Here is a 13,569-nt window from a genome sequence, read left to right on the forward strand (position 1 = left end):
ACGCTTGAGCATGTAATTCGACTAACGTTAAACGCTTGTGTGGCGGCGGGGTCTGAGGAGGACCTCCTCCTGCGGCCCCTAAACTAGAATCGTCTACTGATACTCTTCGTCCTGGCAGAGTGGGAAATGGAAATGCAGACTGGACTTGTATGGCGGGCTGGACCTGGGGGACCGTAGCAGGTACTGCAAGGGGTACCCCGGTGTCTGGAGGAACGGGAAGTGCCTGATTTACAGGGACTGGCGGAGTAGTAACAGGATTTGCATATTCTGGGACTGTGTCGTCCAAATAGGACGAGATGAAAATATCAGCTGCGGTCGGTTTGTGACGTAGCTTGGTCGGAACTAATGGTGGCGGAAAGTTACTGGATGCCTCCGGGGTCGCTTTTGGCAGGCCCTCGGCAAGAACAGGATACATACCCTTAATAAGAGCATGCCTCTGTCTGTCTGACTGTTCGGTTTTAACTCGTTCACCAATCTCGATTAATTCCCTTTCTTGGGCTCGTTCCAAGGATTCTCTACTTAATTCTGACTTTCTGATTTCTTTTTCGGTTCTTTTATGAGCTTCTTTGCGCCATAACTCGATGGCATCTTTCTGTGACTGTCTGGCTTTCTTTTTCCATAATGCTTCTTCTACTCTCATGATGCACTCGGCATCCCATGTGCCTGACACAGGCCATCTATACTTTTCCTCTAACTCTTTGGTATACTCTACCCATAAATCTAGATATAATATGGCACTTATGCCATGCTTCTGATACATGAAATGACCTGGACTGTCCCTAGGCGGGACAGGAACTGCTGCTTCCAGCAGACCCTTTCTAGTTTTTAACTGACGTAACTTAGAAAACAAGGGCATGACTGAACTGTAACTGAGACACAATACGTAATTACACAATAAACACGATAATTACTTCACACTCATACCACAACATCAAAATACATGAAGAACATTTAGAAATAACAGTTCGAACAGAATACTACCTGGAATACGGAACACAGAATACATGAATTTTCTCGAGAACAGAACTGACTAGAACAGAAACTAGATGCACTGCTGAAACAGTACGAAACTTACCGGTCTCATAAAGAGACACGTCAGGACCCGCATCCACCGGAGTGGACACTTCGTTTTGTGGGCTTGTGTACCACCAACCCACGGACCAGAGTCAATTAAATTGACCCTGTCTAGATACTACCCCAGTAATGGTACTCACCGGGCAGTAAGAACGGAAGGCCTCAGACTGGACGGGACTGCTTGGACGCCGGACGGACGAACTTCGGACTTCTGTTACGGGTGGGCCTCCGGATACCTCGGACCTTGGACTCTCGGCTTGGGCTCTGGTCGGGACTCGCCGCGTTCCTCCACCGTCTCGTCTGGATGCTGGACCGCCTCCTCCGTCTCCTCCGTGGGCCTGAGGGATACTTGAAGCAGAAATATCTGCCGGTGCGCAGAAGAGTTCCGTCACGACTGCAGAGGGTCAGGGGGTCGGCGTGGCTTCACCGACGCGTGGGGAAAGGGCAAGTCCCTATTCGGGCGCCATTATGTGGTAAATAAATAAATAATACCTCTCTTTTTGAATGCATAAATGAATAACAGATAGCTCAATAAATAAGAGTCAAGATTCGAGGTAGTAGGAGTTTTGCAGGTTTAATACAGCACAAGGACAGGAACAGGACAACCTGCACAGGAATAGGATGGCAAGCCCTGGCAGCGCTGCCGGGGTCAGGATCTGGAATGGCTAGCGTGGTATTTAATAACAGATACATGAGCATATATACATAACGCAAACACGTAGCATTACATTGCAATAGGCGTAGCAGTGGGTGGAGCAATAGGCGTGACGCGTAGCAGTCGCGAAAGATAAGGGTGGAAAGAGGTGTAACAGGGCGTATACATAGACATGTGATGCAAACGTAACAGAATATGTCATGAATGGGGTGGAAACCATGGAGGGGGCTACCTAAGGAGCCGGGACCTCTAACCTGATGGTGCGCGCAAACTAGCAATGACGTGTTACTAGGAGAAGCTGGGGGCTATGAACTCTGTGCTAGGAGCAGAGACTGAAGTCTGGAGAGTCAGGGCGACATGTACCTAAACAGTATCTAGTATCTGATGTTTAGAGAACATGTTGATAGAATCCAAAAGTTATCGGGGTAAAGGCGAACAGACTCTAAGACTGGAGCATGCATTATTCTACATGTAGTGCGTGATGAAGAATATTAAATGACCATTAAATGCAGTATTTCTCTTACATGGAGACGTAAAGGCTAGACAATGACGGAAACTATTGATGCGATTCAGTAGCTTTAGGAATGCAGAGAAGGAGGGCTGTACTGATAACTCGAATCATAACATACTCTTGGCAGACTCAGAGGCAGAGCCAGGCTGAACCGGGCACTGCGAGGCAGGAAGTAAGTGAAGGCTCGAGGATACAGGTGGGGGCTGTATCGCTCCTCAGCGAGGCTTCAGGAGACAGGAGCTGAATCTGGTGTCCGGGCCCTTTTGAGGCCTAGAAACGGGGACTTTACAATGGAATAACGTGCACACTGAGAAACGTGGCAACGTAGCTTTACATAGGCCTGATATTCGTAGTATTCACGAGAACTGGAAACTGGCATACTAGAGGTGGACACAACTATAATTGCGTCTTTAATCGAACATGGGGAATAACATATGCATATTAATCATGCACAGATAACATATGATGGAGGACGCGTAGGGACACAGAACATGGCAAAATTTACTTTTCCACAGATTGGTGTAGAGTGCAGTAGCGTAGAGTGGAATGCTACAGATTGCAGTGGTGTAGAGTGCAGTAGCGTAAAGTAGAGCAGGATAGAGTTCAGTGGCAGAAAGTGCTGTGTTGCAGATTACAGTGTTGTAGAGTGCAGTAGCTTAGAGTGGCATAGGGCACATTGGCATAGAGGAGAGTGGAGTCGAGAGCAGTGACATAGACTACAGTTGTGCAGAGTAGAGTGCAGTGGCGTAGAGTGCATTGTCACAGAGTGCAGACTGTATTTGCATAGAGTGCAGAGGCATAGAGTGCAGTGCTGTGTAGTGACCTAGCTAGGAGTTGTGTAGAGCTCAGTGGAAGGGCCTAGACTGGAGTGGTTTAGAGTAGAGTGTTGTAGAGTGTATTGGCATAAAGTAGAGTGGTGGAGAGTAGAGTAGAGAGGCGTAGAGTGAAGAAGCGAAGAGCGGAGTGCTGCAGAGTGAACTAGAGCCCAGTGGTGCAGAGTGCATTGGTGTGGGTAAAGTGGAGTGCTGCAGAATAGAGTACAGTGATGTGGAGTGGTGGAGAGTAGAATGGAGTGGCATAGAGGGGAGTATGCATGGTGTGGTAGCACACTGTCATTCCAGAAAACACATTTTCAATTGAAATGACCATTACATTTGCAAAAATAAAAATGTTATTAATAGAACTACACAGCACACAAATGATAATGTGCGGAAATGGCATAACCTAATACATTGATTTGTTTTTATCATATTAAAGTTTTTGATTCCAACACACTTCAGAATTAACAAAACATGTGCTTCACTTGTGCCTTGATAATTCTAATGTGTTCTGAAATGCTTTCACAGTTCATTTAAAAGTTGTTGTGTGCTAGAATAAAACCCCTTTCCTCTACCACCAGTATCCAGCAAGATTGTCACATAAATCCTCTAACTTTGAAGTCAGGTAAAGAAAAGTAAACACCAAGCTACCTTTCTAGAGAGAGTCTGACCTTTGACCTCTGTCTTTGAATGCACAGCAAATATGACAAGATAAGATCAAGATTTACAGACCTGTTTAGAAAAAGGACTTCTATTGGAAGAATACAAGGAGAGGAAGCATGAAAAGGCTTTGCTCCTTGGGAGGGATGAACTGAACCCGGATAGACTAAATAAATAAAGCCAGATAATGGAAAGCCAGAAAATGTGAGTTACAAAACACAAAGCCACTGGTAAGATACAGGTGGAATGCATTCCCAGGATGTCTTTAGCAAACATATAGCCGTGCTTTCTGGTAAGCTTAAAGCTAAAAAGGAATGATGAATGTGATGGGAGATTCTCAATGTGACTTACTGAATATGTCTCTTGATAGATTTGTTTAAATCCGGACTGCCCAAATTCATAAGAATAGTGTGCTGGTGTGCACATTACTTCATCCTCCTACCCATTAGTTACACTATTGATTTGCAGAGATAGGTAGGCCTCTTACTGAACATTAGAAATGTCAATTAGTGAAACAAAGACCCATCCCATTTGCCCACCAGGACCAGGGTAAACATATTTCAAAAAGGCAAAGGTTCTGAGAGACACTTACTAAGGAAACAGTATCCTTGGGACCAATTGTAACAAAGGTAAATTCTTTTTTTAATTACATTTTTTACAAAAGTTTTATTGAATATAAAGACATTACAATACAAAGATCAATTATAATAAAATTGTTGACATGATAAAAACATAGTGTGATGGGATACACTGTACTGTACCGGAAGTTCAACCAGTGTTATGAGCCAGTTCGGTCTCTGCATTCTCGGGGGTTGCCTGCAAACTTGTTGGGTGGGCTCGGGAAGCCTCAAGTGTTTGTTGTAGCTATGTGTGATATATGCACCATTTTTCTCGAGGTCTTGAGGTTGCAGGCTGGAGTGTGGCATAGATCTCAGTTTGGCCTATTGCAGTAGGCCATACTGTGTGCCCATGCCGCTTTTGTGGGCCTAGTTTTTGCCCCCCAGTGTACAGCTATCGCTTACTTTGCAAGCATTAGAGCAATAGCTACAAACCTCCGGTAACGAAGCTTAACATGGTTGACCAATCCCAGCAGTCCAAGCCGTGGTGAGGGGATGAGAGGGGCATCAATGATTCTCGCTATAATTTGAAATATTTCTATCCAATACGGTAGTATTGGAGGGGAGGACCATGCCATATGGGCAAAGTCCGCGTCTTGCATGTTGCATTTGCGGCAGTTAGATGACTTAGAAGGGTCAAACCTGGCAAGTTGTCGGGTAGTGATGTAGAATCTATGGATACATTTAAAGTGAAGGAGTTTATGCCTATGATTCAGGGATATTTTCTGGATTTGGTCAAGACAAAATGCCCATTTCTTATCCATCAGGGAATGCCCCAGATCCTCCTTCCAGTGCTGTTGGACCCCTCTGTCCCGTACCTTTTTGAGTGTCATACAGGCTTTGTATAGTTTAGTGACCATATGTGTTCTGTGGGGTAAAGTCTGCATATGGGGAGGGAAAAGTAGGGATGTTGGTTCGAAGTGTCCCCAGTAGTCTAGCTACTATGAAATTGTCCATATAGGTCATCCCTGGGAGTTCTGCTAAGTCTGACAGCGTGCGTGTCCAGCCCTCGGGAAAGAGAGAGCCAAAAGTATCCAAACCTAGCTTGGCAAGGGTATTTTGTACCACCTTTTCAGAGGTGAGTGAAAGGAATGGGTTGTTTGGTAGGGGAATAGCTGGCGAGTAAACGGGGCATCACCCAACATGATAATGAGTTTGCGCCAGGCCAAGCAGGTGGTAGACAGGGGTTGAATGTCCTGTGTTTCGAGCGGCACGCCCTTCAGGAGTAAAGATTCGAATGCTGAAGGTGCCACTAATTCCTGGTCGGGTTTCGTGTAGGGTATTCGGACGTCTGGATGGAACCAGTGATATGCATATAGGACCTGTGCTATCAAAAAATAAAGTTTAGGGTCTGGGATCGCAAATCCGCCCGATTATACGGAAGTGTCAGAGTATCCCAGGAGACTCTTGGCCTATGGTCGGTCCACACTAGTCTTATAAGCAGTCCCCATAGTTGACTAAAAAAATGTGTTGGTAAGTGGAATGGGTATGCTGCGGAACAGGTAAAGGAAACAGGGCAGTACTTGCATTTTAATTAGCGCTATGCAGCCTGCCATTGATAGAGGTAGCTGTATCCACCTCTCTACTTGGAATGTGAGCTGCTCAACTGCAGGCCCGTAGTTTAATCGTATGACTTATCCTTTATCTCTGTGGAGGTGTACTCGAAGATATTTAGTAAATTCTTACTAAATGGTAACCAGTTACACAAGGATAGCACAATTAGGAGACTAAGAGATAGGATGACTGAGCATTTTAGAGCATGGAAGAATGGTGATTCACGCTATCCTATTGCTGCACATGCAGTACAGAATCATGACAATGTAGACGGACATGCATTTAGCTTCCATGGTACAGAGCATGTTAGCCAGGATCCAAGAGGTGGTAACAAACAACTGAAATTGAGACGAAGGGAGGTTCTCCGGTTGATGAAACTAAGAGCGATAGTACAGGGTTTGAATATTGACAATTAATTTCAGTATTTTTAGGGCAGGAATATTCGGTTGTTGTAACAATGTGTATCATGATGTAATATGCTGTTTTGTCATCCAGCTGTCATGCATTGATGTTAATTGTTTGACTATCTTTAATTGATTGTATTTCAGATCGAGATATACTTATTGAACTGACTGTGAATGAATATTATGTGATGAGTTTCATGGTATACTAGCTGAATTAGTATGGTAAATATTATTGTAGATATTAATTGGTTATGATAGAAATCACCTTTTCGGAATAAGCGGTGTTTTCAAGATATGGGGTGAGTTTGTGGGACTGATTTCGTGGTGGTTAGTGGTATGAGAACCACACAGTATTAGTAGCATGGGGGTGAAGGTGATCTGATTATAAAACGGAGGTGTCCTTCTTTTTTTTGCTTTTTCAGCCCAGGATCATGTACTCGTGAGTGGCTTGCTTGTTTTGGATTGCAGTAAGGACATAGAAGAAGTGGAATTGATACCGAAATTAATAGGGTGAGTTAATTAGGGATAATATGAGGAATAACTCTAATAATAGGATGTTTGTTAAGGTAGTTTGGTCTGTCATATGTATATGTATAAGTTAACAATAGGTATGTTTTTGATTACAGGAGTAATACTGACAGAAATCAAAAGATTGAGTGATTGGGACTATTACCATACGGCGTTGGATATTTCATAACTGTACAATACAATTTTGTGGAATAATATTGATCTTGAAGTTGGTTAAGAATTTGAAATAGGAAAATTAAAGGGTACTTAAATAGCGAGTTTCCATTGTAAGATCGGGAATAGATTGATATATACTTTGATAGGATTAATGATGTTCGACTGAACTGTTGATGGGGTATTGGATATACTATAGATTGAAAGATTTGATACATATGATTTTAGGTTCTTGAGGATTATTGTGGATAATCAACCAGCTGAAGGTGGAACATAATTATATGCCAGGTGATTATATAAATTTGAGTTTGTTTTCAATTTTAGTTATGTGTAGTGATATGAGTTCCTAACATTTGGCACTTACTGCGGGAGAAACGTTATTGGAATTTGGTTCTTTTCTCTCCTTTCCTCATTGAGAGCACTGGTGGCAGTGGCGTTGGTACTATTTTTGGTGTACCTAAATTTGAAACTTTTAGTAATGATACTAAGAGCAATTTGATGTATTATTTGTGTGTTTACATATTGTTATTTTGGGTTGCAACCCTGAAGAAGTCTTAATGCAGAATAACAGCACAACGAAACACCTGTTGGCTGCTTTTTCTTTGAATATGAACTCGGAACAATAAATATAATTTGGAGTACATGGATTTTGTGAGCGGAATTCATATGGACACAAAATAAGAAGTAACGTGATTGACAGTGCCAACTGAGGAATACTTTTTCGGATAAGACTATATGTATATAGATAACTGATATTAGTGTGCTCAAGGTAAACTTTTACAAGATATTTAGTAGTGTCTTTAGTAACTGGCAATGGTAATTTGGTCTTGACTGCTGAGGGAGCGTCCGTAATGGGAAACATATCCAACTTGCCCCAGTTTATCTTTAGGCCTAACATTGTCCCCATTCGGCCACTCTCCTCCACAAGAGGTTGTAGAATTTCTTTGGGATTTCTAACGAAAAGCAGGATATCCCCGCATACATGGACATTAATAGGGGGCTGTCAGGAAATTGTAAGCCATCGAACAAGTGTTTTTCCTGCATAGGGCCAGACCATGGCAACTTCTTCCAAGTATGCTAGGTGTTGAGAGAAATCCTTGGGGAGTGTGGTAGAGTAGAGGGAGCAGTAATATGCCACAAGCTCTGCTAATATGTCAGTGTTATCTGTTCCCCACCGTACCGCTCTCGAGTATGATTGTTGCTATGTGTCCAGTCCCCCTGGTGGGGTGGGGTGGGTGCACCAGGCTTGCTAGTGTCCTTTCAGGTCGCTCTCCCTCCCCGTATCTACAGGGCCATCTGGTACTTTCCAAGCAGGGATGCCTCCCTGTCAGTGTGTTTGTTAAACTCTATGATGAGAGCACTGCACTTGTTCTGCATTTGTAAGTGGATAGGTATGATGCGGAACAGGTCAAGGAAACAGGGCAGAACTTGCATTTTAATTAGCGCTATGCGGCCTGCCATTGATAGAGGTATCTGTATCCACCTCTCTACTTGTGATGTAAGCTGCTCAACTGCAGGCCCATAGTTTAATCGTATGACTTGTCCTTTATCTCTGTGGAGGTATACCACAAGATATTTAGTAGTGTCTTTAGCCAATGGCAATGGATATTCGGTCTCGTCTGCTAAGGCAGCGTCCGTAATGGGAAACAGAACCAACTTGCCCCAGTTTATATTTAGGCCTGACATGGTCCCAAATCGGCCAGTCTCCTCCACAAGAGGTATACCTGGGGGCCATGGGATGTGACCTGTGCCATAGGTCTCGTAGGTCCATGGAATGTGTGAGCTCCTTCATCACACCACATGAACGTGACTTGGAGGTGGCAAGTGGATTAGAGGACTCAAGTGTTTGGTCAAGCCACAGGTTCAAGTCGCCCCCTAAGAAAATTCTATCATATTCATAACGATTTAACAGGGTATACAGTTCCGCAAAAAAATTGAGGTCGTCCACATTAGGTGCGTATATAGTTAGGAAAAGGACCGACTGGCCCAGGTGTGTACCTGTCACCAATAAGTGGCGTCCCTGTACATCAGATATGGTTTCTTTATGCGTAAACGGGAGGGTATTTTGGATAAGAAGACAGACCCTCCGAGAGTAGGTGTTATCGCTTGTGATGAACCAGTGGGGACCCCAGGAGGATGCAACGGTAGGGCTCTCCTGTATGGGAAGGTGGGTTTCCTGCCTAAAGGCTATTTTGACCTCGTGTCGTCTGAGATTTGCTAACACCAATTTACATTCTCTCTGATTGTTAAGCCCCCTAAAATTCCATGTGATAAGATTAATATTTACCAGGTGGCCACAGCCATACCCATGGGTAAGGAGTCATAGACCTGCTTAGCCAAATTGCACAACTCCAGACAGGAGTTGTTAATAAAAGGTACCTACAAAGGCACACACAGGAAGGGAAATACTCATATTGCCGAACCAATAACTCAATAAACAACACATTACACACACACATTGCAAAATGCACCCACTTCTACACCTGGGCCAAAAGCCCCAATAACTTGATCCCTCCCATAAGGAAAAAGGGGGAATAGAAAAAACCCCAACAGATTTAGAATCAGAGTCATCCTAAGGGGGTGGGCTACATAACGGACACCCGATGCCCGCAACAGATACTATGTAATTTTAGCATTATAACAACTTTTGAAACAGCGTATCCTTTTATCCCCTAAAAAAATAGAAGTTCACCATGGGGGAATAAATTTCACTGATATATCAAAAAATATAAACAACTAGGTCAATAGATTGTTACTGATGATAGGTTCTGGATCTTCAGCTCGCATCAAAGAGGTCAGCCCTGGTGGCCATTCGGTTATCTGGGGATGAGTGTCCAGAAGACTGTGCCAGGCTTCTCCGTACCGCTCCCTGTCATTGTTTGCAGAAGACAAGGGTGTCAGTTACATTTTCAAAGAAGCGGGGCTTACCCTCCACCTTCACTCTTAATTTCGCCGGGTAGACCATAGCGTATTGGAGACCCGTGGCACGGAGTTGTCGTTTTGCTTCTTGGAATTTCCGGCGGGCCTCCTGCACTGGGATGGTATGATCAGGATAAAAGGAGAGCATGGGCCCCTGATATTGCACTGGGGATTTCTCCTGGGCCAGCCGGAGGATCGTGTCCCGATCTCTATAGTTTAGTAGGTGTGCTGAAATAGAGCGAGGAGGGCCCCAGGGGTAGGTTGTAGCCCAAGGGATCGATGTGCCCACTCCACCAAGTTTTTGGAGAGGTTCTCGGCGCCGTATAGTTCAGTCAACAGAGTTTCAAGGAAATGTTCCAGGCGGCCCATGTTGGTAGTTTCCACCAGGCCCATTATGCGAATATTATTTCTGCTGGACCTGGCCTCAAGTTCCTCGTTCTTGATCGATACCGTTTTTAGCAGTCTTTCCACCCTTTCGAGTCTGCACGTCGTATCTACAGATCGGTCTTCTTGAGTAGATATTCTTTGTTCAGCCTCATTCAGCTGAGTGGTGTGCACCTCTAGTCTCTCTCCCATCGTATCGAGCCTAGGAGACAGCGTGCTGAACCATGCGTTAATGCCACAAAACTCGACCATTATGGCGGCAGTTCCTTCCATGGATTGTAGACGGCCTGTACGCTCTGGACCCTCCTCCCTCTCGGGGTCACGGTCCAATTGCTCAGAGTTGTTGACACTGTCGAAGGTGATCTTGTGCTGTTTCGGGTCTCCCTGGGCCATCTTTGCAAGGTTGTAATTACAAGAGTTGCAGCCTGGAGTGAGACCCTAATGAAGTGCATGATTGTGCTGGGATGAGCTCACTGATAAGGTTGCGTGTTTCCCAGGTTCAATGTACTCTAGTGTCCCCAGGAGTGCAACAAGCAAGGCAGGTCCACTTGCAAGGTCTCCAGTAAACCCTCTCTCGGTGCGACAGCCCCTGTGAGGTGCTTATTTTCCATGGACTACAACCTCAGCGCCTTAGTTTAGGCAACCGGGGTAAGACTGACTTGTTTGTGGGGGATGGACTGCCCGCAGCGGTCAAGCCGAGTCTTCCGCTCCCTGCCCCTCTCCACTTACCGAACCTGAGCTCCACAGTGCCCTGGGGGACTGGTCTTTTTCGCCTCTACAGTGTACAGCTGTCCTGATTTCAGGCCATGCGTTCTCGGCAAGTCAGTGGGGCCCAGTGGAATTCCGCATCTCCTGCCTCAGGCTCACCCGAGGACCATGTCTCCATGGGGCCTCAGAGGTGGGCCAGGCCTCCACCACTCACCGCTCAGTACTGTCAGTTTCTCGTCGTCTCCTGGGGCAGCAGGGCCCCCGTGTTCTGTGTCCGGCGGCAGATGGGGCCACAACGCGCTCCGGAGGGCTCCCGCAACGTTTTAATGTGTGGCGGGTGCAACATTTTGCCGTTTCAACTTGGTTTCGGGCATCAGGCGTCAGAGCTTCAGCACCGAGCAGCCATTGCGGTCTTTGGCTTGGCCACGCCCCCCTGGGAAACTGTAACTGAGGTAAATTAAACTAATTAATTACTCAATTAATGAAAAAAAAATCATCAATGGTCTCAATGTTTCCGTTGCCCATGTATACATGTATTTACATAGGAGCAAGAACAAATGTAACAGTAGTACAGTTGATGAAGAATGAGTTGAAGATAACTAAGTGAAATTTACAGCATTGTACAATATCCTAGGTTTCTAAAACAAATGTTCGAGTAGACGCTGTAAAACCTTTCACAGGTTTTTTTTGAGCAACAGTCACAAGAAATTAACTGAATTTATATTGACGTTTCGACCCAATATCAAGTCAATGGGTCTTATCAGGGCCAGTCATCTGACTAATCATGCACCTATTAACTAATTAGTGAAAGCAGGGGAACTTTACGTCTCTGGAAATGTTCTTAAAAATCAGGTAAATTGTTGCTTCATAGGTGAGCAAGGAGTGTTGCAGAGGAATGCCCTCTGGAGAGTCAATCAGTAAGGTGTTCGGGCCTATGAAGAAGCAGGAACAATAGAGGTTTTATGAGAAATTAATCCACTTTAAAGCCTCCTCCAAGTCTGATTTGCCACTTTACATTGCATATGTGTGTCTGGCAGCTTAGCCTTGCGGACCATACCATAATTCAAAATTTGTATAGAGGGTATCTATTGCTTTCCACCTCAAGTCAGTCAAGTGCCTATATGTATGTATGTGCATGATTAGCCAGATGAATATTCCTAATGAGACCCATTGACTTGCGCCTGGTGAGCCCAAGCAGGCACTGCACCCTGCCTTGATGACCATGCGGTGCTTCATCCTAATCAGATGGATAGCAGCCTATAACAAGCTCCTGGAAAATTCTAAGAGTCCCTAATCCAACAACTGTAGTGGCTAGAGCACACCACCAGAAGCAAAACAAAGCATGCCCCACTCCATTTGGTTCAACTAAAATAGAGAGAATTTAGACGTTGGTAGTACACCTCACGTGTGAGCAGTCGAGCGCTTAACAAGGCCGTTGGGTTGAAATAGACCCAGGTGGTGACGTAACTTTCTTCTTTCACTTGAATTTTGATACTTTCTGGTCAAAATCCACGCCAGTATAAGTATCTCATTTAGTTTTTAATAGTGCCACATGACTCAAGAATAAAAGGCTTTTAGGGAGTACATGTAGAACACTTTTTAATTCACAATTCAAAACTCACACAACCTAAACCAGCTCCGCTGTAGTTGCAGGCGTCGAAGCACCCCTGAGTGGCACTCCGTCACTCAGGTGGACCCCGATGAAGAAGCATGTCACCAACCAGGGTGGTGAGTGAGGGGTTTACTAAAAAAGAAATAATTTTTTCTCAGCGTGCAACTTTTTCCTTCCACTTCTAAAAATGGGGATACTCCTCCTTTTTTGTTTTTTGTAACTTTTAATTTTCCTGGTATTATCCAGGGCCCAGGGGGATTGCCTATCAAGGCAGTACTTCTGTGGTGTTCACGCCTTTCACTACTTTACACCCCTGGGGAGGGTCAGCACCCAAGGAGGAACTGGCATTGAGGGCAACTGCGTTCTCACTATTCATTGCCCCCAGGGAGGGCTGGAGGAATAGGCTTGTATCCATCCAGATATTATAGGTTTCTTCCTGAGACTTTAAATTATGGAAGAACAACTAAATTGGTCACTTATTTCCTGTATCCTGATGAGTTTTTAAAAATCTGTACTAGGTTAGGACTCTCAACAAGTTTCTTTTGGTCACCCTGTTTTAAAGCTGTTCCCTGTGTTTCTGAACACTTATAAAAACACTCTGCATACGCAACGGGCTGATTGCTCTTTTTTCATACCTCCATTTTATTTTGTTCTGCTTCCTTAGCACGTTTGTAATTCATAGCACTCTTTTCGCTGGTCAGAAACTGTGGAATGCAATCTTGTTCAGCTGTTCTACCTGTCAGATTAGCCCTGCACTGTGGAGGCTCAAGTCTTTTCAGAAACAGTTGCATAATCCCCTTGCTGCTCTGTGTACGACGCTATGGTCTACAATTGAGTTGCTGAGAGAGTATTGAGAGAGGGTGATGGACCCACTTTAGCTGCACCAAATAATCGATACGTATTCATTGCAAATGAATAATGCTATTTTGATTTTCCAACTGTGTGAGGTGTTTGCCTGTCTGACAGCTATTG

The sequence above is a fragment of the Lissotriton helveticus genome, chromosome 3_1 (genome assembly GCF_964261635.1).
Source record: "Lissotriton helveticus chromosome 3_1, aLisHel1.1, whole genome shotgun sequence".
Lineage (NCBI taxonomy): Eukaryota > Metazoa > Chordata > Amphibia > Caudata > Salamandridae > Lissotriton > Lissotriton helveticus.